Here is a 25,936-nt window from a genome sequence, read left to right as displayed (position 1 = left end):
TTGTGTAAAATAGGGGGTTGTTTGTAGGTTGTGGAAAATAGGGCGTTGTTGGTAGATTGTTTAAAATAGGGGCTTGTTTATAGATTGTGTAAAATAGGATGTTGTTTGTAGATTGTGTAAAATAGAGGGTTGTTTATAGATTGTGTGAAATAGGGGGTTGTTTGTAGGTTGTGTAAAATAGGGGGTTGTTTGTAGGTTGTGGAAAATAGGGCGTTGTTGGTAGATTGTGTAAAATAGGATGTTGTTAAACAGTTTTATTGTTGGTAATGGAATGAAAGAAGGTGTTTTCATTGAAACATAATTTCCTGGTTTAATTACATCATTATGCCACAGACTTCTCTTTAAAGGTAAAGAGAAATATTAACTGGTTAATAGCGTTAAATAACTCATTTACTTCCTCAACAAAATTATCCCTTTACTTGGCACCATGGAGAGATAAGCATGTTCTCGACGACTATTAACCCAAATATTCTTAGTTTATTCCTGTTGAGTACAAAAAATAACAAATAAATACTTCAAACTCCGGATTCAGGTAGAGAGTTGCCAACACTGGAGATGTACATGTCATTTACACATTCTGAAATAAACATTGAAATTAACAGATTGCAGGAAATAAACATTGAAATTAACATGTTTTACGTCAGTATTGATCAAAGGCCTTTCTAATAAATTACGTCAGTGTGCTGTGGACTGTTAACTTTCGTTATGCTAATCGGAGCCAACAGATGTTTGGTATCAACAGGCGCTGGTCTGTTAGGCTGATGATGTTTGAGAAGTAAACATATTACGCTGCACAGATGATTACAGCAGTGAAATAAGTGTGCAATGATTGATGTTATGTGCTTCATGTTGAAATATACATGCTTGTCTATTAAATGGTAATTATATATACTAGGAAAAACCATTTATCTTTTATCTTTTAAAATGAAATGGATCTTTAGTTTCGAATGAGAATAAAGTTAATTTTACAAGTGTTGGCTTATATCTCACATCACTACTTATTTTCAAAGAATGTTTTTGTTAGAAATCATATGATTGGTGTGATTTAAGATTTATCTTTAAGTAGGTTTTAATAAATAAAAATGACAGTAATTGAATGTACTTGTAAAATATAAATATCACCTAAATGATAATCTGAAGGTGAGTTTTGGTGGTTTGGTTATTGATGACGAGAAAACAATTAAGGTATTCTGGGAAACCTCAATAAACCAGAAACCTCATTAGACTGGACACTAGGGCAGGGACGGGTAACTCAGGTGCACGGGGCGGGTGGGTCCTGAGTATAGGACCCGGGTACCCACAGGACTATCTGGACCTGTGGTTAGTGAGTGAGTGAGTGAGTTTGGTTTTACGCCGCTTTTAGCAATATTCCAGTAATATCACGGCGGGGGACACCAGAAATGGGCTTCACACATTGTACCCACGTCGGGAATCGAACCCGGGTCTTCGGCGTGAAGAGCGAACGCTTTAACCACTAGGCTACCCGACCGCCCCCTGTGGTTAATCACATCATATGGTCTTCAATGACCATCACAGTCAAACTCCTTGGTTACACAAGTCTTTCTGACCATGCACACATTCCTTCTGACTTTTATATGTTTGAATAAAGATACAGCTTCTGTCAACTTCAGTGCATGCATGATCAGATTGTTTTATAAGTGTATCTAAGTAGTTTTTGCCAGGGCTTCAGAAACAATTCTAATTTGGACATTTTATATCCAACTTGAGACCAACAGTGAGTGCCTGGGTTGGGTCGGGGAATAGGGTGTCGGGTACCCGGGCAGTAAATTCAGACTCGTCCCAACTCTACCGGGCACCTCATTAATCCAGACCCCCTACATTCCGTACAATTACTACCGGGCACGTTTACACATATACAAAGTGACATCACGCATGATTTGCCAATCTGGAATATTTGTTTGTTTGTTTGTTATTTATCACTGCACAATACCCCAGCTTTATGATGGTGGTCTGTAAATAATGAAGTCTGGTCTATGCGATCCAGTGATTCATCATGAATATTGAACATAGGTGGATCCACATGGGGGGTCCAGGGGGTCTGGACCCTCCCCTTTTGAAAACCAAATGTATGTTGTAGGCACTAGAATTATCTGAGGGGATTTCATATCTTGGACCCCTCCCTTTTAATAATGCCAGATCCACCCTTGTCAATCCACACAAATGGGACATGATGACATGCATCAGCCAAGTCAGAAAGCCTGACCACCTGATCCTGTTAGTCGCCTCTTAAAAGCATGGGTTGCTCAAACCAATTCTAACACAACTCTTCACAGGGTTAGTAATCTGAAACTCCGTTAATCCACATGATTTCAGGGTGTGATCTGTCCAGATTAGCAGGGTTTCACTGTAATGAGGATTGGATTACACACTCGGGAAAAGTGTTGGGGCCATTTTACAGCAATGTCCAAAATACAACAAAACTCAGCTGAAAATAAGCTGTGACGTGAGATAAAAAAAACAAAGACAACACAGCCAAAAAAGTTTTTTTTGGGTGGCAGTTTGTAATTGTATATGTCACTAATCAACTACCTTTTTAAAATTGTTGCAGTGTTGCAATTTGAAATAACAGAAAGTAATTAGGAAAGTAATGGTTGCAGTGTGTCTGTATTTTTTGATAGAATTTAAAAATCTACACCGAAACATTGCTAGAATTGTGGTGCAGAAGTTAATCATTCATACCATCTTGACCATTAGTTGAATTAAATGTTTTAAAAAAAGAAGTTTTTTTACCAAATACTGCCTAAACTTTTGTAAATTTCATCAGACTTACTCATCAGACAAAAAATAAATTAATCAGTCATAATGTTATTGAAATGGTATTTGCTGAGGCTGGTTGGCAGCCATCCAGTCATTAGTACTTTAAAAACTGTGATAAAAACAAGCTACTTTTGATCATTCCAATCTGATCATTTATTACAGATTCAGATATAAAAATATATATCACTTTTTCAGTTAGTCATTTGAAAATATGTATTTCTGTCTTTTTGTATTTTTCAACGAGATTTATTTATCAAGATCAAGCTGATTCATTCGGTGGTGTTATCAAGATGCACATATTGATTATTAGGATTATTCTGATGGGATTTGAGCCTGCAGTAAATCAAATTGGCTTTTGTTAAAAAAGAAAGTTATCTTTAGAATGACAGCTTCAAAAAGTTAGTCATAGACGACAGACTACAGGAAACGCCATGGCAACTCTGAGATAGCTATGTGACAGATTTGTACCTCAGGCATTGTAAGAATTAAATGGAGAGTGAGTGCATTTGATTCAATTTTAGAAGGTCAATTTGACGGGCCAATTAATGCATGTGAAGGTTCTGCAACTCTTCTGATTCGAGAGTCTGCACTGACAGGCGTGGATGGCTCGTACTGGACTTGAGGGTGATCTTTACAAGGCGTAGAGATTGATAAAGATCTAGTTGGCTTTTTATAGGTTCTGATCTGCAATCCTCAAGAAAATGAAACGCAATGAAGTGACGTAATTACGTGGGTTACTAATTGACGAGGTCGTAGGCGAGATATGTCACGATACCAAGGATTTCCACTCTCCCACTTTAGCACTTCAGACCAGAACAGACCATTTGCAAGCGTACGACAGTGTTTCTGTGGAGGAATTGTGGGTAATTGTTATAGTTATCATAGCGTAAGATGCCCATGGCCGATTACTTCAATGTCTGAGATTTGTAATCAACAAGGATATTCGTGTTATGTATGAGCGAAGTAGGACGTCAAAATCATATGCCGCATTTGACTTAATCTCAGAGATAATGTTGTATGGTATTGCCTATTGTGTTAGATCATTTGCCGTAAGAAGAAAATTATTACGCTACATTTTATGTCTTTAGAGGATATTTTTAGTCCGTAAGGATTGATATACCTTGATTATAAATATGATTGGTCATTGGTGTAGTAGAAACTGGATTAATTGCCTTGTGAATTTGGATCTGTCTTCCATTTCTTGGCTTTAAATGTCTGGGAAGTTTGGTGGGGTAATTGAATGTAGTCTTGTGCTTCAGTTCTGTTGACCGTGTATAAATGGAGTGGTATATGGTTTACTGTCCATGGTCTGGTGGATAGAGGGGCACGGGTGGCCCTGTCGTCTAAGGCACCACGAATCGCGGTGCAGAGTTGTGTCCCTTGGGCACGCCAGAAACCTATGATTGTGGGTTCGAATCCCGGTTCGCCCCGATTTTGTTTCCAGGTTTGTCAGCACCATACCCGAGCTCATGGGTTTCACCGAAGTGATAAACGTCTGAGACCTGCATCACTTCAGGCTTTCCTCCCACATTAAGCTGACACGCCGCGATATAACTGTAATACTGTTAAAAGTGGCGTTAAAACCCAACTCACTCACTCACTGGTGGATAGAGCATCAGCAGAATGTCAGTGGTTTGATCTCTGGCCGTGTCATACCAAAAGCTTTTACTTATTGTTTCCCTGAGGGGCGCTTGGTAGTAAGGACAAAACAAGGACTGGTATCTGAGCGGGGAATTCATGTTATACTGCGGCATACTATCTCAGTGTGCTAGCACTATGAACTAGTACAAGCAGCCAAACGTACATGCACGTCGCAAGTGCAGTAATCTTGAACGTGACGTTAAGCCCCATTTCATCTCACTTCTCCTCTTAAGGCCTGTTTGGCAACTCTTGTGAAGGTCACAGCGACTTTGCTCTCAGTCCCCAACAGACTTTGTAACCTAGTCGATTTTCCTACTGTGTTTTACCATTTGAAACTAAAGAGTCTCACAACACCGCTGACATCATTTTCTTCCCTCGTTGGTTCGTCTCAAGGCTCCGAGTCAATCAGAATGCTTTTTGACCAAACTACCCTCTAGTGAGAGTGGCTTTGTCGTACAGACCTCAGTATTACTGCCCTATCACAGAGCCTGGGAATACTTAACGTCCCGAATAAATTGGATAAGATTTGGAGAAGAACTAGACCCATGAGAAAATTGAAAGGGAAAAGTTACAGACAATTCATTAATGGACCAATTGATGGACTGTGGGGGTCATGATGCCATGCCTCTTATGGCGCCACCATTCTGTAGGTTCTGCAAAACGGTCTTACTTCTATGGCTGTCTTACTGCCATCTTAATATAGACTTAGTCCTGCACTAAGATGGATGATTCCTGTGTGCAGAATCATGATTTGCTGAAATATAGTATTAACTCCCTGACCCCTAAGGTGGTGATGTTGAGGTGAAATGGGGCTTAACATCACATTCAAGGTCATTGCCTAACATAGCAATATGCATACATGTGTGTGTATGTGGCTGCTTATACTAGTCCATACTAATGCTTTTTATTTTTGTTATAGGGCGAGCCCATTGAGATACCATGCTGCAATTTCACATGCATATCCCACTCAGACATAGTGTAATGACTGCGAGCCCACCGGTCCATGTTTCATAAGGGGCCGTCGGGTAGCCTAGTGGTTAAAGCCTTCGCTCATCACGCCGAAGACCCGGGTTCGATTCCCGACATGGGTACAATGTGTGAAGCCCATTTCTGGTGTCCCCCGCCTTGATATTGCTGGAATATTGCTAAAAGCGGCGTAACACCATACTCACTCCACTCCATGTTTCATACCCTTACTACATAGCCCTGTGTAGGGAAACTCTTTTTATGTCTTTTGTTGTTGTTGTTTAACACGCACTCAGCAATATTCCAGCTATATGATGTCAGTCTGTAAAATAATCAAGTCTGGACCAGAGAATCCAGTGAATGACATAATGAGCATTGATCCACGCAATTGGAATCGATGACATGCATCAACTAAGTCAGCGAGCCTGACCACCCGATCCCGTTAGTCGTCTTTTTAATTAATGAGGTCAGGGATTGAACCACTGCCCTGTTGCTCTCCAGGCAGACACTCTATCCACTATACCACGGAGGCAGTGTCTGAAGCTTAAGGTATCCGCAGATGCAGAGAGAAGAGCAGGATTTCCTTTTTGTCCATCATTATAAGATCTTTCATAGTACAATTGCAGAATCTGTCTTTCTTGCTTGTCATAAATTTGTTGAACACGCTGTTCATGCTGCACTCAGCAATATGCCAGCTATATGACGGCGGTCTGCAAATAATCGAGTCTGGACAAGACAATCCAGTGATTGATGTCATGAGCATCAATCCACCTAATTTTGATACGATGACATGCATCATCCAAGTCGGCGAACCTAACCACCCAATCCCGTTTGTCGCCTCTTACGACAAGCATAGTCACTGTTTACTGCAAGCATGGGTTGCTGAAGACCTATTCCACCTCTGATCTTACTTCTTACCAGTATTACTTTTTGCAGTGATACTTGACATGGATATACTTGATATATAGAAATGACATGCTGCTATAACCAGATGGCTTATTGTTTCGTTATTAAATTGAAATTATTTACTTTTCGTTAAATTGGCCCAAGCGTTTTTCACACCTAATCATAACACAACAACCAGTTTGTGCTATTGAGCCCAGAGCCCTAATTCATGAAGCAAAATTAACACTTTGACTGCTGTAAGCCTACGTTAACAGTCACGATGATGATGATGATGATGATGATGATGATGATGATGATGCGACAGCCATTTTGTGAAATGATTGGGATGAGTCAATGACCAGCCAAGGGAAATCTGTTTGTCAAATACTCCAGACTCTCTACAAACTGTTCAGACAGATACTCGACATAATATTCAACTGAAACATGACCCTAAATTAAGTTAAACCAGATTTGATGACTGTTATAGATTTCTTTAAAAGAGCATGTATAAATATGTCCGAATTTATATCATAGTGCCATAGAAATCTGACATTAGTGTTATTGCTGCAGAATTTATGAAGACCCTAGAGTCAATTTGATGGTTGTACGCGCCTCACAGGCAGCTAGTCCAGCTACATATAAACATAGTTTCAGCATGTTTGCTAAATGCAAGTCCCCGTTCATTAATGCATTGATCATTCTACAGAAAATGACATATTAATCTATATCTTGTATGATCCATAATCTACAAATAGCAGTTTGTAACTGAAAAAAGATTTATGCATTTGGATGTTGTCAATATCATCCCTAAACAGATATTGACAATGTGTATATCTCTCTTAACGCAAACTCATGAGAGAGAGAGAGAGAGAGAGAGAGAGAGAGAGAGAGAGAGAGAGACCCATTTCATGTAGTCTCCGCTGTGATATTCCTTGTAATTTTGAATATTGCTAGAAGCAGCGTCAAAACCCTACTCACTCACTCACTTCAGTCTAAGTCTTTGGAATATCTGTTTTTAATTGATAAATGTCAATCCAGATCTTCAAATAGACTGTATTTTACATATACAATCAGCATTAGAAAAAATATATAATGAGAAAACAGAAATGTGTTGTCATAAAAGATTTCATAGATATGCTAGTCCAGATACATGATCTATGATGCTGGTGAAGGCGACGGTGAAAAAACAGAATAAAAAAGTATGGAAATTTTCTATTTATGATACTAGGAAATATGATTTTTACATTTTTCTACAAGGTTTTTAAGAATGTTGAAGTACATTAAAAGTATATTCTTGTTTTGCAAGCATGCTTGCTGCAGGGAATCTCATTCATGAGGATTTATCAGCCATTTCACAAGACACTATTCTGACCTCTGGATGGAAAATGAACCAATAAATAAAGGCCTAAACTTTCTCCAACTACATGTTAAACATCATAATATATTATGATATTATATTATGTATTACATGATTTTTACATTTTCTTCGTAAGATTTTTATGGATTGTGGAAATATTTTCTATAATGTTACTGGCCTTTCAAAGATATAGGAACACAGATCTTGGAAACATTATTTTGGGGTAGCAAACTGAAGGATGAATGCAATGCCTGACCCTTCTTCAGGCCACACTTATAACAATTTGTCTTTCACTGATTTTCCGCACACGGTCGGTCGAAATAAAAATAGATGAGGTGAAATGGGGTTTAGATTTGCGTCCAAGATTATTACACTTACATAGAGATGTGCATGTACGGTGTGTGTGTCTGCTTGTACTAGTCAGACTGATGCCTGCGTTTATGCATTCATAAGTATCATAAATAGAAAATGTCCATACTTTTTTATTATCCCCCGCCGCGCGAAAGCGCGAAGCGGGGGATATAGTATTCACGACCGTCCGTACGTACGTCCGTACGTCCGTACGTCCGTCCGTACGTCCCACCTGTTTGTTGCCGCGATATCTCAAGAACTAAACACTGGATTGTCTTCATATTTGGAACTATGGTGTATATACAGACTCCGCAGACACCAGTCGGTTTTGGTGACCTTGATCCCATTTTCAAGGTCACAGCAGGCAAATCTGCTTTTGGAGTTGGAAAACGGTGTTGCCGCGATATCTCAAGAACTAAACACTGGATTGTCTTCATATTTGGAACTATGGTGTATATACAGACTCCGCAGACACCAGTCGGTTTTGGTGACCTTGATCCCATTTTCAAGGTCACAGCAGGCAAATCTGCTTTTGGAGTTGGAAAACGGTGTTGCCGCGATATCTCAAGAACTAAACACTGGATTGTCTTCATATTTGGAACTATGGTGTATATACAGACACCGCAGACACCAGTCGGTTTTGGTGACCTTGACCCCATTTTCAAGGTCACAGCAGGTAAATCTGCTTTTGGAGTTAGAAAACGGTGTTGCCGCGATATCTCAAGAACTAATCGCTGGATTGTCTTCATATTTGGAACTATAGTGTATATACAGACACCGCATCCACCTGTCAGATTTGGTGACCTTGACCCCATTTTCAAGGTCACAGCAGGCAAATCTGTTTTTGGAGTTGGAAAACGGTGTTGCCACAATATCTCAAGAACTAATCGCTGGATTGTCTTCATATTTGGTACTATGGTGTACAGGCGGGGGATATTTCGTCACTCTGTGACAAATACTTGTTCTGTTTATTTTTACCTTCACCAGCATTATATAATTCTTGTAAATACCATACCTCTATTACATCATTGCCATAAATTCCTGTGATGCAAACACTATCCCTCGTCAGAGATGCCACTGCGCATATCTAAGAAATCTTTTATGACAATATAATTCTGACTTCACATTATATAGTTTTTCTAATGCTGATTTTATATATTTTATGTAACATTTTTTGGGTATAAGAGGGTCTATATTACTAGCGGGAGACATATATAGATAAATAATTTGTTTAATTTATTTTATGGACTGGCAGTAGGGGAGGCAGGCCCGGGAAACAAAAAATAAAAAAATGTATGGCCTGAAACTTGTTGACACTGCCTTTGCTTGTGGAATGACCAATTTGGAAAGCACTTGAGACATTTATCACACACCAGAAGCTGACACACACAGTAATATACCGTATTCGACATAATAAGCGCCCCGCTCTAATAAGCGCCCAAGGCGATATTTGCTAATATATTGGCAACTGAACAATCCCAATTAGCACTCTTTCCGATTGATCAATGTACACAAGACTTACCGGTATTTGTTCGTGTATAATAGGCACTCTTTTGTTATACACACCCTAAATTATGGCAATTAAATTCTTGAAAAATATATCTGTCGTATATAAACAGTTCAGGCCGTCAGCATAAACCACGAAATGAATCTTTCAACTGTTTTTTTACACCAAAATAATATTCCAATAAGAGCCCCCTGTTTCTAATTTTGAGAGCGCCCTGGGCGCTTATTACGTCGAATACGGTAACTGAATAATGAGGCGTTAAACCCAATTCACGACCTCATTCCATCCGTTGAAAGTTACGGCCTAAGAACACTTTTCAATCATTGTGTTTGTTTGTTTGTTTTGTAGGGACATCTTGATTACATAATCCATATCCGCTATCTCTTTTTTTCTTTTGCATTTTTTTTGTATAGCTGGATGATTCCTGAAAAACAATAACCAACCCACTAATAGATCTGTTTTCAAGAATTTGATTGATCAAGTTTCAGCTTTTGACAATTTCTACATGAAGCTGGATCATATTAGATACCTCCTAATTGGGTACATATGCTTCTGTCACATCAGTCCTCATGTAGAAATTAACAAGCTTTTTCCTTCAGCCTCAGAATCGTAAACAGCCCTTACTGTGTAATTGACAATGTAATGTACAAGTCAGAGGTGACACCGCTACAGATATTGACGACGCCTAAATGTAAATATGATGCCGTGCATCACTTTAACAAATGCACAGATGGAGGTAGACTTATGCATATATTCTGTCCGTGTAGCGCTACAGAGCATAAACACTCTCTCTTTGACAAGGCGGCACTTATGGATATTACCCTAACGCCATGTTGACATAACACTGATCACTTTGGCTGATAGTGTCGCAACTAGCAGACTGATTTACATTTACTCTGCCCTCTGGTGGCAAGAAAAGAGGCGGAACTCCTTTTGAGTTCAATGGTTCCGAAAGTTGAGACAAAAAGTTTTGCAGTACATCTTGATTTTCCATAAGGTTGGAGAGATGATGTTTGCTTGTTAGGCTGCCTTGATAGACTACCGTATTCGCCATAATAAGCGCCCAGGGCGCTCTCAAAATAAGATATATGGGGCTCTTATTAGAATATTGTTTTGGTGAAAAAAAACAGAGTTGAAAGATCGTAATTTTTGTGGTTTATGATGATAGCCTGAAATGTTTATATACGACAGATATATTTTTCCAGAATTTAATTTCCCATAATTAAGGCTGCATATAACACATGTATTATACAAGAATAAATACGTCTTGATCTATTGGAAGGGGTGCTAATTGGGATTGTTCACTAGCCAATATATTAGCAAATATCGCCGTGGGCGCTTATTAGAGCTAGGCGCTTTTTACGTCGAATACGGTAGTTTTGCTTTTTGTAGAGTTTATGTAGCCACTTAAGAATTTACATTTCAAGTTGATAAATCGATTTTGGAAATTTGCATCGTTTCTGATTTGCATTTTGGAGAGGAGCAAACTTATTTATGTTATAAAATTTATTTATTTAAATTTGTAAAAATTACCACGCAAAATAGGGTCCTTATATTGTTTTTACATAGTCATGCTTCTTGGAGATCCTGGCTTAGAATATGCCAAACTACCTAAACTGGTTGTAAAGGGCGACTTGGTGAATTGGTTGATGACGTTTTATCGTACCGCGACAGCATCAATCGCTGCTCATTATATCGATCACAAGATTGTCCGGTCCAGACTCGAGTATTTCCAGGCTGCCGTCATATAGCTGCAGTATTGCTGAGTGTGGCGTTACACAATAAACAAACATTGTGATGCCTTCTTCCTATGAGGCGCACTGGTGGTCCTGTTGTCTGATAGCCAACTATTCACAGTGCAGAGTGACCTCCCTAAGGTGTAACAGAATCCTTAGATCATGGTTCCAATCCCAGATTAAACCTGATTGTGTTTCCAGCCTTGTCAATACCATACCTGGGTTTCACCAAAGTGGTAAACGTCTGTATCTTGACCCACCTTCCATTCAATTTGGGATTCAGGGGTTGTTTTTCATAAGAGACAATTGATAAGGACTTGATGTTCACAATATCTGTCCTTACTGATTGAGTGGCATCATGCTCCAACCATATGTTCATGCTGTCAACCACTGGTTTGATTGACCAAGACTTGCTAACAATATGGCTGGCAATTTGATGACTTGTAAAACAACATTCACTCTCCCACTCACCCAAGAACGACCCTTCCACCTGAAGATCAGCACACAAATAACTGTCACCCCTGATCACAATAGCAACATGAGATGTCTATCTCAGCCCTACACATGTTAATGTCAACAGCAATTCTTGTGGATGAATGACATCACTGACATTGACCTGACAATGAGAGTCCCAAAATAACTGGATACAGACCTTGCCTACTGCTTACTATTTTAATCTCTCAGAAAAAAAGAATAAGAAGATTTTTTTCTCATTACATTGGGAGAATAGGCAATAAATAGAGCCCTGTAGATCTTGTTGCTATAGATCCTAGCCCTGTAGATCTTGTTGCTATAGATTTTGGCCCTGTAGATCTTGTTGCTATGGACCCTCGCCATGTAGATCTTGTTGCTATAGACCCTGGCCCTGTAGGTCTTGTTGTTATAGATTCTGGTCCTGTAGATCTTGTTGCTATAGACCCTGGCCCTGTAGATCAAGTTGCTATAGATTTTGGCCCTGTAGATCTTGTTGCTATAGACCCTCGCCATGTAGATCTTGTTGCTATAGACCCTGGCCCTGTAGATCTTGTTATTATAGATTCTGGTCCTGTAGATCTTGTTGCTATAGACCCTGGCCCTGTAGATCTTGTTGCTATAGATTCTGGTCCTGTAGATCTTGTTGCTATAGATTCTGGCCCTGTAGATCTTGTTGATATAGATCCTGGCCCTGTAGATCTTGTTGCTATAGACCCTGGCCCTGTAGATCTTGTTGCTATAGACCCTGGCCCTGTAGATCTTGTTGCTATAGACCCTGGCCCTGTAGATCTTGTTGCTATAGATTCTGGTCCTGTAGATCTTGTTGCTATAGATCCTGGCCCTGTAGATCTTGTTGCTATAGATTCTGGTCCTGTAGATCTTGTTGCTATAGATTCTGGCCCTGTAGATCTTGTTGCTATAGATCCCAGCCCTGTAGATCTTGTTGCAATATATCCTGGCCCTGTAGATCTTGTTGCAATATGTCCTGGTCCTGTAGATCTTGTTGCTATAGATATTGGCCCAGTAGATCTTGTTCCTATAGATCCTGGCCCTGTAGATCTTGTTGCTATAGATCCCAGCCCTGTAGATCTTGTTGCAATATATCCTGGCCCTGTAGATCTTGTTGCTATAGATATTGGCCCAGTAGATCTTGTTGCAATATATCCTGGCCCTGTAGATCGTGTTGCTATAGATCCTGGCCCTGTAGATCTTGTTGCTATAGATCCTGGCCCTGTAGATCTTGTTGCTATAGATCCTGGCCCTGTAGATCTTGTTGCTATAGGGGCGGTCGGGTAGCCTAGTGGTTAAAGCGTTTGCTCGTCACGCCGAAGACCCGGGTTCGATTCCCGACATGGGTACAATGTGTGAAGCCCATTTCTGGTGTCCCCCGCCGTGATATTGCTGGAATATTGCTAAAAGCGGCGTAAAACCATACTCACTCACTCACTCACTTGTTGCTATAGATCCTGGCCCTGTAGATCTTGTTGCTATAGATCCTGGCACTGTAGATCGTGTTGCTATAGATCCTGGCCCTGAAGATCTTGTTGCTATAGATCCTGGCCCTGTAGATCTTGTTGCTATAGATCCTGGCCCTGTAGATCTTGTTGCAATATATCCTGGCCCTGTAGATCTTGTTGCAATATATCCTGGCCCTGTAGATCTTGTTGTTATAGATCCCAGCCCTGTAGATCTTGTTGCTATAGATCCCAGCCCTGTAGATCTTGTTGCTATAGACCCTGGCCCTGTAGATCTTGTTGCTATAGATCCTGGCCCTGTAGATCTTGTTGTTATAGATCCCAGCCCTTTAGATCTTGTTGCTATAGATCCTGGCGCTGTAGATCTTGTTGCTATAGGTACCAGCCCTGTAGATCTTGTTGCTATAGATCCTAGCCCTTTAGATCTTGTTGCTATAGATCCTGGCCATATAGATACCGACACTATATATTCTTGGTCTATATATCTCAATGCTTTGAATCCTGGCACTATATATCCTGGCACTGTTGATCCCAGCCCTATACATCCTGACCTTAAGCTTCCTGGAGCTATAAATCTTGGTGCTGTAGGTCCCAGAGCTTTAGATCTCAGTGCTTATATCTTTGAGCTATAGATGCTGGTGCTATAGTTCTGTGCCCTATATATCGTCGTGCTTTAAATCCCAGCCCCATAAACCCTTGAGCTAGAGCTATAGATTTTGGTGCTATAGGTCCCTGAGCTGTAGATCTTGTTTCTATACATCTCAGTCCTATAGATCTTGGTGCTATTGGTCCCTGAGCTATAGATCTTGGTGCTATAGGTCCCTGAGCTGTAGATCTCGGTGCTATAGGTCCCTGAGCTGCAGATCTCGGTGCTATACATCTCAGTCCTATAGATCTCGGTGCTACAGATCCCTGGGCTGTAGATCTATGGGCTATGGATATCTGAGCTATAAATCCCAGCCTTATAGATCCCTGGGCTATAGATCTTTGAGCTAAACATTCCCAGCCCTATAGATCTTTGAGCTATAAATCCCAGCCCTATAGATCCCTGGGCTATAGATCTTTGAGCTATAAATCCCAGCCCTATAGATCTTTGAGCTATAAATCCCAGCCCTATAGATCCCTGGGCTATAGATCTTTGAGCTATAAATCTCAGAGCTATAGATCCCTGGTCTATAGATCTTTGAGCAATAGATTCCTGAGCTATTGATCTCAGTGCTATAATTCCTTGAATAATAGATCTCTGAGCTATAGATCTTGGGCTTAAGATCCCTGTGCTATGAATCCATGACCTATATATCCTCAAGCTATAGATCTCGGTGCTCTTGTTCCCCGAGCTATAGATCCCTAAACTATAATCACGATGATATTGATCCCTGAGCTATAGATCTCAGTGCTATAGATCTTGGCACTATACATCTAGGCTCAATAGATGCAGGTAATTGTGGTGCTTTTATTCAGTGTTTATCATTGCTATGACACCATAGGGAGCTTAGTAATAATTCAGGAGCCGTTCTAGCTGTAGCCATGGGAAGCTATATATATCTTATAGTATTTGCCCATACTTGATATTATTGGATGAAAAAACTCAGTCAATTGAATTCAGCTTTTCCTGTTCGAACTATATGCACTTAATGGCCAAACTGAAGATTGTTTCATACTTGGAAAGTGTATATTGTCTGTTTTAATCAGCAGTTATATTGATGTTATGGCTGTGAATTTCATTAGGAAATTCTGTAAATGGTAGCAACTCAGTGTGCTTCTCAATAGCTCATATTGATTGGTTTCTTACAATCTGAAATTTCAGAAATGAATATGTTCATCTATCCTCTGAGGCAAGTTCTCGACTTGGACATGGCAAGGTTGAAACTTTGTGAAGGATCATGTTTAAACGTGCTGTCAGAAATCAATACTCTTGTATGTCCTTAATACCAGCTTTTTATGTTATGATGATATTTTCTTACAGTATATTAATTTCATTTAGAAGATTCATTTCTGTTGTGTTGTGTGAAATTTCATATCACTCAGTTTCTGTTGGTTGGATGTTTATTTCTTTTTTTTTGGACACATTTTTTGGATTGTATTTATGGAAGATAGTTTTTGGTATGCTCTTGAGAATTTATGTTATTGATATTGTGATGTATCGGGGCAGTAACGCATCATGGGCACACAAAGTATGGGTTTCATTTTGTATTATTATTTTGGGAGTCAAACACAGGCTAAGGTGGAGCAAGCAAACACTTAGCTTTTCACCCAAGTGGTAAATTTATGTCTGAGACCTGCATCATTTCAAGCTTTTCTCCCACATTGAGCTGACATTGGGACATAACTGGAATACTGTTAAAAGCAGCGTTAAACCCAACTCACTCACTCACTCACTCTTTTCTACAGGTGGCATCAAGTCCACATAATCTCATCACATTGTGGGGCGGTCGGGTAGCCTAGTGGTTCAGCTTTTGCTTGTCACGCCGACATGGGTACAAAGTGTGAAGCCTAGGCAAGTCTAGATCAAACTAACCAAGTCTTGTTTGCTTGATTCCATATATCTGCCTTAGTCCTGTACCATGACTGTGGAATTTATATCTTTTAGGCATACTTTTATACTAAAAGCCTAGGCAAGTCTAGATCAAACTAACCAAGTCTTGTTTGCTTGATTCCATATATCTGCCTTAGTCCTGTACCATGACTGTGGAATTTATATCTTTTAGGCATACTTTTATACTAAAAGCCTAGGCAAGTCTAGATCAAACTAACCAAGTCTTGTTTGCTTGATTCCATATATCTGCCTTTGTCCTGCACCATGACTGTGGAATTTATATTTTTTAGGTATTTTTGTTACTAAAAGCCTGGGCAAGTCTAGATAAAACTAAACAAGTCTCGTTTGCTTGAATCCATATGAAAACAGCAGAAGAGTTCTCTCGAAGAAAAAAAATAAAATCTTCAAGACTTGTTTTCATTGACTAAGTGCATGTTAGTCTATTGATTTACCTGCATCATTCTCTTTTGATAAGACTATAGGATGATACCTTCTACTGTTAAACTGCCTCTTACAAGTTGTTCATGAAGTTCGTCTCATCACATTGTGCCATTAATTACCTTTATGACAGATTAATCTGGTGTAGGCATGACATAAATAGTAAAACAAGTTCGGATTTCACAGCCTTAAGCTATAGAGGGAAGTTAGATGAAGCTGAAATGTACCTTAATCTTTCAATAAGATCTAATTAAGTCTTAACCTATTGTTCTTTGAATGCCAAATTAGTATTTGGGTTAAGGAATGTTTATCTAAGATCCATAAAACATGACTGTTTCGTGTGTCAGTAAGATCAAAGGACAATTACAAAAATCTGAATTAAGGATTTTTTTATGTTTGCTTACTCCTGTTTGAAGTTCAGTAATTAATCTTATTCCTGTTCTTCTATAATTATGAAGTAAATTACAAAAAAGGTTGTATTGAGTAAAATGACTGTTTACATTTCAATATTTATTAAAAGGAATTTGAGATTTAGTTGGAAACAGTACCCTGTTGAATGTTTGATAAAAAATAATTGGCTTTTTTCAATGGCATGGATTGTATGTTAGAAACTGAGGGAAATATGCACACATTTTTTCCATTTACTACAAAATAAGCACACTAACATGATTATAGAAATTATGACATTTTCTCATAGCTGAACGGCTACCCACACATGGTCAAAAAATATTTGTAAAAGTTGAATACTAATAATTATAGTTTTATGTGGAACTGAAAAGACTGTGAATGATTTCCTTGCAAATATATGTAGTAAAGTAGGAATATTGCAAAGTGGTCAAAGTGGTGTGAAGCCCATTTCTGGTGTTCCCCTCCGTGAAATTGCTGGAATATTGCTAAAAGCGGCGTAAAACCAAACTCACTCACTCACTAATGTGGGAGGAAAGCCTGAAGTGTTGCAGGTCTCGGACGTTTACCACTTCGATGAAACCCATGAGCACGGATATGGTGCTGACAAACCTAGAAACATAATCGGGGTGAACCAGGATTCGAACCCACAATCATAGGTTTCTGGCATGCCCTATGAACGCAACTCTGCACAGCGAATTGCGGCGCCTTAGACGACTGGGCCACCCGTGCCCCTAATAATTGCACCAAACTCCATAGAATACACACTGACCTAAAACAAAACAGTTGGATCAGGTCAGATCAGGTCAAATCCCTTTCTCAGAAAATGTGAAATACTCTGAATTAAAACCTATGGACATCCTGAAGTTGCCACATTGTGATACATGTGAAATCCTGTAGAAATATAACTCATTCATTCACAGTTTCGGAAATAGAGGATCCATCATGTGTAGATTTCTCTGTTTGCATACTACTGGACATTTATTGTGAGAAAATCGTGTCAATTTGATTTTTTGAAACATATTTTTAAACCATGGTAACGTTGTATATGTCATAACATTGATATCAAAGAATATCATTCTTAAGATCTGTTTAGCCAGTGGCAAGAAGATTTAAAAACTGTAGGTAGGATCCTGTTATTCACTTTTATGACATCTATTGTCTCTGTTCAAAGGTGGCTGAGTATAGGCTTTAACCCTTGGGGCTTGGTCAGTGACTGAAGAAATAATTAACTCTTTCAAGGTCACACAGAAGTTAGAAGTGCTGTACAGTACATACCTTGATGCTGGTGTTAATTGCAGTCATCACCCCTGCCCTGAGGAATACAGTAGTAATTATGTCCTGGGGGAGACGGGGTACTCAGTACGAGGGAGGGGGGGGGGGGGGATTGTTTTGAAATGTGGGTGTGAAGGGGGTAGGTGTGGGAGTATTGAGGGAGGGGGTAAAGGGTGGGAGTGGGGTAGGGCATGTGGTAGGATAAGGAGAAATGGTGGTGTATTGTTTAAAGATAGAGCAGATGATGATGATGGTGATGGCAGTGGTGGTGATGATGATGATGATGTGATGATGAGGGTGGTGGCAGTGGTGATGATGATGTGATGATGAGGGTGGTGGCAGTGATGATGATGATGATGATGTGATGATAGTGGTGGTGGTGGTATGGTGTGATAATGATGACGATGATGATGATGATGATGATGTGATGTGATGATAGTGGTGGTGGTGATATGGTGTGATAATGATGACGATGATGATGATGATGGTGGTGGCAGTGATGATGATGATGATGATGATGATGGTGGTGGCAGTGATGATGATGATGATGATGTGATGATAGTGGTGGTGGTGATATGGTGTGATAATGATGACGATGATGATGACGATGACGATGATGACGATGATGATGATGATGATGATGATGATGATGATGGTGGTGGTGGTAATATAAGGGCATGTGTGCCGTATTGTTTTAAGATTTATTAATGCAGCTGTAGTGTATTGTTTATGGAGCATGCTACAGGAAGATGTTTGTGAGGGTGGGAGATGGGGGTCAAAGATTGGTTAGGGGGGTAAGATAAGGGCATGTGGTGCAGTATTGTTATAAGATAAATGCACGGGGAGGTGCAAGAGTATTGTTTATGAGCACTTTGATGAATGTTTGTGGAGGGTCGGATGCCAGGGAGAGTGAAGCTATGTTGAACAGGAAGTAGAAGACACAGGTGCGAGGGGTGTAGGAGTTTCACAGAGAGCAGCATGTTCACACAGTGTATGTGTGTGGGGAGGGGGGAGGGTAGGTTGAGGGGTGTAGGAGTTTCACAGAGAGCAGCATGTTCACACAGTGTATGTGAGTGGGGAGGGGAGGGGTAGGGGGAGGGGTGTAGGAGTTTCACAGAGAGCAGCATGTTCACACAGTGTATGTGTGTGGGGAGGGGGGGTATGTTTGAAGGGGAGGGTGGGGTTGGGGGGGGGGGGGGGGGTAGGGGGGTTGATGATTACAAAGTGATATTCATGGCCACTTACTAGCCTCCAGCATCCATGATAACAAGAGAGATAACACCTAGTAGTTATCAAACCATAGTACAAGGTTGCTCAAGCATTGTAGTCATTCTCTGCAATGGAGTGCTTTTTCTTTGAGTGGAGCGTTGTCCTTATTGGCTCGGTTTGTCTGACGTATTGGATGATGCTGGAGGTAATTACTATATTTGTGTTTTAGAAGCGTTATCAGTAGTTGTAGATGCAGTTGTTGCTGAAACTGATGCTGCCAGGATTTTTTCTTGTCACTGTTTGTGATGGAACCTTTGTATGTATATCGAGAGTTTTTGATGGAACCTTTGTATGTACATCGAGAGTTTTTGATGGAACCTTTGTATGTACATCGAGAGTTTGTGATGGAGCCTTTGTATGTATATCGAAAGGTCATCAGTTCCAGGCATCAATTGAAATTAAAATTAATTTTGAAATGCTGAAATATACACCAAAATATATGCTCATATTAATATCGAAATATTCCCAGAAATATATGCTGATATTAATGCAAATATATACACTGAAATATATTCTAAAGCTAATGCTGAAATATACACCAAAATATATTCTGATATTAATGCCGAAATATACACCAAAACATATTTTGATATTAATGCCGAAATATACACCAAAATGTATTCTGATATTAATGCTGAAATATACACCAAAATATATTCTGATATTAATGCTGAAATATACACCAAAATATATTCTGATATTAATGCCGAAATATACACCAAAATATATTCTGGTATTAATGACGAAATATACACCAAAATATATTCTGGTATTAATGACGAAATATACACTGAAGTGAACAACAGAATGTATTGTTTCACTGGTCCTGAAGAAATGGGTTTACAATGAATAATCTAGTCAATTATGATATACCGTATTCGACGTAATAAGCGCCCGGGGTGCTCTCAAAATTGGAAATAGTGGGCTCTTATCAGAATATAATTTTGGTGAGAACAAAAACAGAGTTGAAAAATTGTAAATTCCGTAGTTTATGCTACCCTAAAATGATACAAAAGAAAAGTATGTGCGTATCATACACGACATATATTTTCCAGAATTTAATTGCCCACAATTAAGGGTGCGTATAACACACGAGTGCGTATTATACACGAATCAATAAGTCTTGTGCACATTGATCAGTCGGAAGGGGTGCTAATTGGGATTGTTCACTAGCAAATATATTAGCAAATATTGCCATGTGCGCTTATTAGAGCGGGGCGCTTATTACGTCGAATACGGTAGCTAGTCACTGAGATGGAACAAACAGTAGAGGATAAGCTCTGTGTATATTCCCAAACTTATTCAGCAGTCCTCGTCATGTGAGGAGCCAAGATGAATAAGTTTGTCAATAACAATTATCAATCCTGCCATGAAAGACCGTAATATAGTCCTTGTAGATAATGAATTATACAACAGAAGAGGTAAGCTGTCTGGGAAGTCTCATGGCATTAAATAGGCCATCTGCTGCCAGATCATGTGATCAGATCATGTGATCAGCTGGTCCCACGGTGTTGTCAATGGCTCTTGTGGCGTGTAATATTGCAAAATAAACATGTCTCAAGTATGTTCGAACCACATGGTTCTGACCTAATGGCATTGATGGATATTACTTTGCCATGCAGCAGACTACAGAGCCATGAAAAACGTGGAAGCCTTTCTTTTATGTCTTCGACTCACTGGAGCTATAAGCTACAGACAGAAATACTATAAGAACAGTTTCAATTTTTTTAAATTTGTCTGATTTTTGTTGTTGATGGATTCAAGATATGTAAAGATTCATTACCAAGGTCTGACCAAAATGGAACTGTTAGCTATTTGTTTATTAATTTGTCAAATACATGCATTGTTAGTCTCTGGTTGATGCGAGGCACGGGTGGCCCAGTTGTCTAAGGCACCGCGATTCGCTGTGCAGAGTTGCGTCCCTTGGGCATGCCAGAAACCTATGATTGTGGGTTCGAATCCTGGTTCGCCCGGATTATGTTTCTACGTTTGTCAGCACCATACCCGTGCTCGTGGGTTTCACCAAAGTGGTTAACATCCAAGACCTGCATCACTTCGGGCTTTCCTCCCACATTACCCTGACACGCCGTGATATAACTGGAATACCGTTAAAAGTGACGTTAAACCCAACTCACACATTCTGGTTGATGCAAAACGGAAGGTCAGTGGTTCAATCCCCTGGTACGTCTTACCAAATAAAGTTAAAACTACCCTGTGTTTACCCTGCTTGGGGTCGGCATTAAGGGGCTAAAACAAGGACTGGTCAGCTCAGAGTCAGTATACTGTGTCTGAGTGGGGTATCCATGTTAAACTGCAGCGTGGTATCTCAGTGGGCTTGCACTATAAAACAGGCCTCAGTCCGGCCTAATACAAGCAGCCACACACACACACATGTTACATAGCCATGTTACTTAATAAATAGTAAACATCATGTGACGTATTCGACAGAATAAGCGCCCAGGGCACTCTCAAAATTAGAAAAAGGGGCTCTTATTAGAATATAATTTTGGTGAGAAAAAAAGTGAAGATCGTAAATTTCGTGGTTTATGCTAACAGCCTGAAATGATACAAAAGAAACGTCTGTGTGTATTATACACAACAGATATATTTTCCAGAATTTAATTGCCCATAATTAAGGGTGTATATAACACACGAGTGCGTATCATACACGAATAAATAAGTCTTGTGTACATTGATCAATCGGAAGGGGTGCTAATTGGGATTGTTCACAAGCCAATATATCAGCAAATATCGCTGTGGGTGCTTACGGTACTTAAGAAGGAAACAGAATATATTAATTCCAGGTAAAACAGCAGATCTGTTTTAATCATTGAGTTGCACGAAAAATGTTTATTTTACCTGTCCATGCTTACTGGTTGGCATCCCTTAAAATATGAACATTGCACCTTAATTTATCCCACATCTGCATCACTTGGGGCTTTCCTCCCACATTATCTGACATGCTGTGATATAACTGGAATACTGTTGAAAGCAGCGTTAAACCCAACTCACTCACTCACTTAATTGTCTCCCATTGAATGTGTGTGGTTATTGTGAGTGCATGAATGTTTATGATGCTCTGGGTGTTCACAAGGATGAAAAGTGTCAAAGTTCAGTGTTGGTCAACTGAATTATGTAGATTTAATTTTCATTTTGCAAAACAACATGGCATCAGCTCCACATAATCTCATCACATTGCGGGGCGGTCGGATAGCCTAGTGGTTAAAGCTTTTGCTCATCATGCCGAAGACCAGGGTTCAATTCCCCACACAGATACAATGTGTGACGCCCATTTCTGGTGTCTCCTACTGTGATATTGTCGAAATATTGCCATAAGCGGCACTCACTCACTCACTCACTCACTCACTCACTCACTCACTCACTCACTCACTCGTACAAGCAGCCACACACACATGCATGCATGTCGCTATATAAGTGCAATAATCTTGGACGCGACGTTAAAATTTATAGCGCACATCGTCATGGAAACTGTTATCATACATTAAATCACTGGGGGTCCAATCACAGTGATACAGGCTAATTAGGACTATTAGTGATATTGATCATTTCAAATTGGTTGATATAGCATCGTAATGATGGTATTGACCTTTCGGGGGGATGTTGCGTGTTCATTTTGCCATAATGGGTGTTATACCAGTATGACATGCTTATTTCAGCAATGCATGTCTCGTCAATAGCATGTCTGTTTCAGCTCTGCGGGTCCATCACATCATTAGCATGTTATGAAGTATGTTGTCTTTCACTTTTGGAGCCAGTAGGGTTCCATTTGAAACTGAAAAAGTTTAAAAATACCTTGACGATTCTTCACATTCTGACACAAGATTTATGATAAAAGTATTTTTATATGTTCTTTCAAACAACTCGCACTGATATTGAATTTACAATGTGAAAATGAATAACTACGAGTATTAAAATTGATTGCTTCAGAAATGACAGTTAACCAGTTAGATATGTCAGCAGTTTAAAGTCGTTATTTCAAAATTCTATTTTTACATGGGGGTTTATGTTAAACAAACGTTTTCGATAAAGATTCCTTCACAGTGTGCTATATTTTGTAATCATTTGATTCACTCAAAAACTACTTCATTTAGTGGGGCGGTCGGGTAGCCTAGTGGTTAAAGGGTTCGCTCGTCACGCCGAAGACCCGGGTTCGATTCCCGACATGGGTACAATGTGTGAAGCCCATTTCTGGTGTCCCCCGCCGTGATATTGCTGGAATATTGCTAAAAGCGGCGTAAAACCATATTCACTCACTCACTCACTACTTCATTTAGTTCTGTGTTGAATGTTATTTATTAACAATTAAGCAAAAAACCGCAGTAACAAAACACTACTATGCTACATTTCTTTTGTACAGCATATCTTCAAGCATAGTCCTGCACCATGACCGTGGAATATATTTATTTTATGAAAAAATAATAATCTAGAAATGCATACAAAAGCAAGTCTAGCCATCTCAAGCTAGCTCTATTCTGAAATCAGCATAGAGAATTGTTTTTATTTTTAGAGTCAAGAAGGATATTGTGTAATATAAGATTTCAGAGACTAAATGTTAGTCTACTTCAAGCACTGTTGTGATGCTTATAAAGAAATCAATGTCGGAAGAATAATGTTACAGTTTTTGCGTAAATAATTAATTAAAGTCAAAATACCTACAGGAACTGTATTATATCCCAAGCATTTTATAAGAATGCATTCAGCTACTGCCAGAAACACTGCACCCTGACAGCAATCTTGCAATTGTCTCCAAATCTGATTGCCTTGGGGCATGTATGAATCAAATGACACAGCGATCAGCTGGCTGTTCTCAGCACGTACATTTCGCTAGTACATTTCACTTTCAGGTTCATTTCCCCTTAAAGCTCCCAGCCGACAGATGCCTGGAGAGAAATGTGCTGTGTGATCCAGGCTTGATAAAACAATACCAGCTGATAAGAACCTATCGGCCATCACCTGGGGGTAGTGCTTATGCCAAGCAGGCGTTGAGGTTACGATAGCAACTTGTATTGGTAGATATTGCTCTTAACGACGTCCCTACCTGGGGGAGATAGCTTATAACAGCCTGGGCCTTGTGGATTTATCACATAACGCCTTGCAGCCTCCAGGAGATGGGTTATAACGGATTGTGACCATGCATGGGTTCCTGATTCAGTGTGGAGTGTGGAGTGAAGCTGTTTGGTGTTGTGATCACATGGAGTCATTCATCTGACAGTCCTTCTTCGAGGTAATGTTGGTTTTGTGTCATGTTTACGAGGTTTATTTTTAGGAATTATTGATATTTCTTTGATGGGGGATGAGGTGTGGGAGGTAAAAAGTGGGGATTGTGATTTTGTTTTAGGTTCGTGAATGGAAGATGGGTTTTTGCTGTGTGTGGATTATCTCGGTGGTTATTGCTGATTGGATTACTATGAATTGTTTATGATTTTGGATTGATTAGCTTAACGGATTGTCCTGTTGTTCGGGAGGATTTTGTGAGATTGTGTGAGAAACTCTGACGTGTCATTCGCACATGACAAGCATTCCGTCTCTCTCCCTCCCCCATCCCTGCTGGGCCCCATCTCCATCCCTGCTGTCCCCCCCCCTCCCTCAATCCCTGCTGTGCTCCACCCTGCCCCACCCAGATAATGTCTGACATGTACACCAGGTCCGACCCCTGCCCTTTTCCTGACACGCCCCCCTCCCACACCCTCAGTTTTTCTTGTAACCTTTCTATTTCTTTTTTCTTCATCTTTCCTGTCCCTCTTCCTGACTTAAATCTATTTCCGTTCCTTTTTATTCCTTCCTTCTATCCTTCCATCACTCATTTTTTCACCTTCCATTTGTCTTTCCCTCCAAACAACAAGTATTCTGTTGCCTGTGTCAAAAGATAAAAACACCACACATCAAATACCTTGAAAGAAAGGACAAAACCACTCTTAAATAACCCCAAAACCTGTCATTCCCTCTTTAGAAGTACAATGTACATGCACATTACACATTAAGGGTCCTCCTCCAGTCCACGAACAGCTGACATTTTTCACATTTTCGCTTTCATCTGAAAACTCTTTTTAAAAATACCAACTTGAAACAGACACACACCATGCTGTGACATCCACCTCCACCATCCATCAGAACCCGTTTCATCCTCATCGTTGCAGCATCTACACCGTCCCAAGCCTCTACATCACCTTGAGGGTGACCCACACGGTCAGTCATGTGGCCTGATGGGACATATCACTAGGTGTGGATTTCCTCCTCTGTCACAAGGGTATAGGTGTGTGTGGTGATGCAATGTACGCCTGTCACGTACATTTCAACCATGTTAGTTTCAGGGTTTTGCTGTCACATTGTCTTTGGAGGATCTTTTTATTATATGACTCATCCTGACAGTTCGAAATGGAATAGATCTTTGATGCGACTTTGATATAGTCTTAGGTTTCTTTTTGGGGGTGTATATATCACGAAAATGTTGGTTTACTTTCTTGTGAAAATGTCAAAGGGTGGTTGTTTATTCTCAGAATATCATGCCAATTTGGTTTAATATTTTTCAAACCGATGTTACAAGACAGAGGATACCAATTCCAAAGAAGAAATATTATGAACTTTGTTACCTAAGAGTTAAGGATACTAATTTGAAAATACCTTTAAATTTTAAGGCTACTTGTTAATTTTCCTAAAAAGAGTTTATGAACATACTTGAAGTTAAACACTCTGCTTAGTTTGATATATATTTTTGTGTTGATATTTCAAAACGATGATTTTATTGAAAAAATAATTTTTTGCAGTAAATACCAGTTTTGCGAAATAGATATATTTATTCACTGGAAAAGAATGTGTTGTTGG

General features: G+C 39.7%; 1 protein-coding gene across 7 annotated transcripts in view; it reads left to right on the top strand.

Moving 5' to 3' along the window:
* LOC124130846 (polypeptide N-acetylgalactosaminyltransferase 5-like) overlaps positions 1-25,936 on the top strand; it is a 390,720-nt gene that overhangs the window by 219,697 nt on the left and 145,087 nt on the right. Inside the window, exon 1 of one of the 7 annotated variants that reach the window (XM_046493871.2) lies at positions 24,002-24,338. The exons of the other annotated variants lie outside the window; for them this stretch is intronic. The gene's annotated coding sequence lies outside the window, so the exon portion shown is untranslated. Of the gene's footprint in view, positions 1-24,001; positions 24,339-25,936 lie in introns of those variants that run through there. 7 annotated transcript variants of the gene reach the window in all.

This window comes from Haliotis rufescens, unplaced genomic scaffold (genome assembly GCF_023055435.1).
Source record: "Haliotis rufescens isolate VD_foot unplaced genomic scaffold, xgHalRufe1.0.p SCAF_10, whole genome shotgun sequence".
Taxonomy (NCBI): domain Eukaryota; kingdom Metazoa; phylum Mollusca; class Gastropoda; order Lepetellida; family Haliotidae; genus Haliotis; species Haliotis rufescens.
This window is presented reverse-complemented; position numbering and strand designations above follow the sequence as displayed.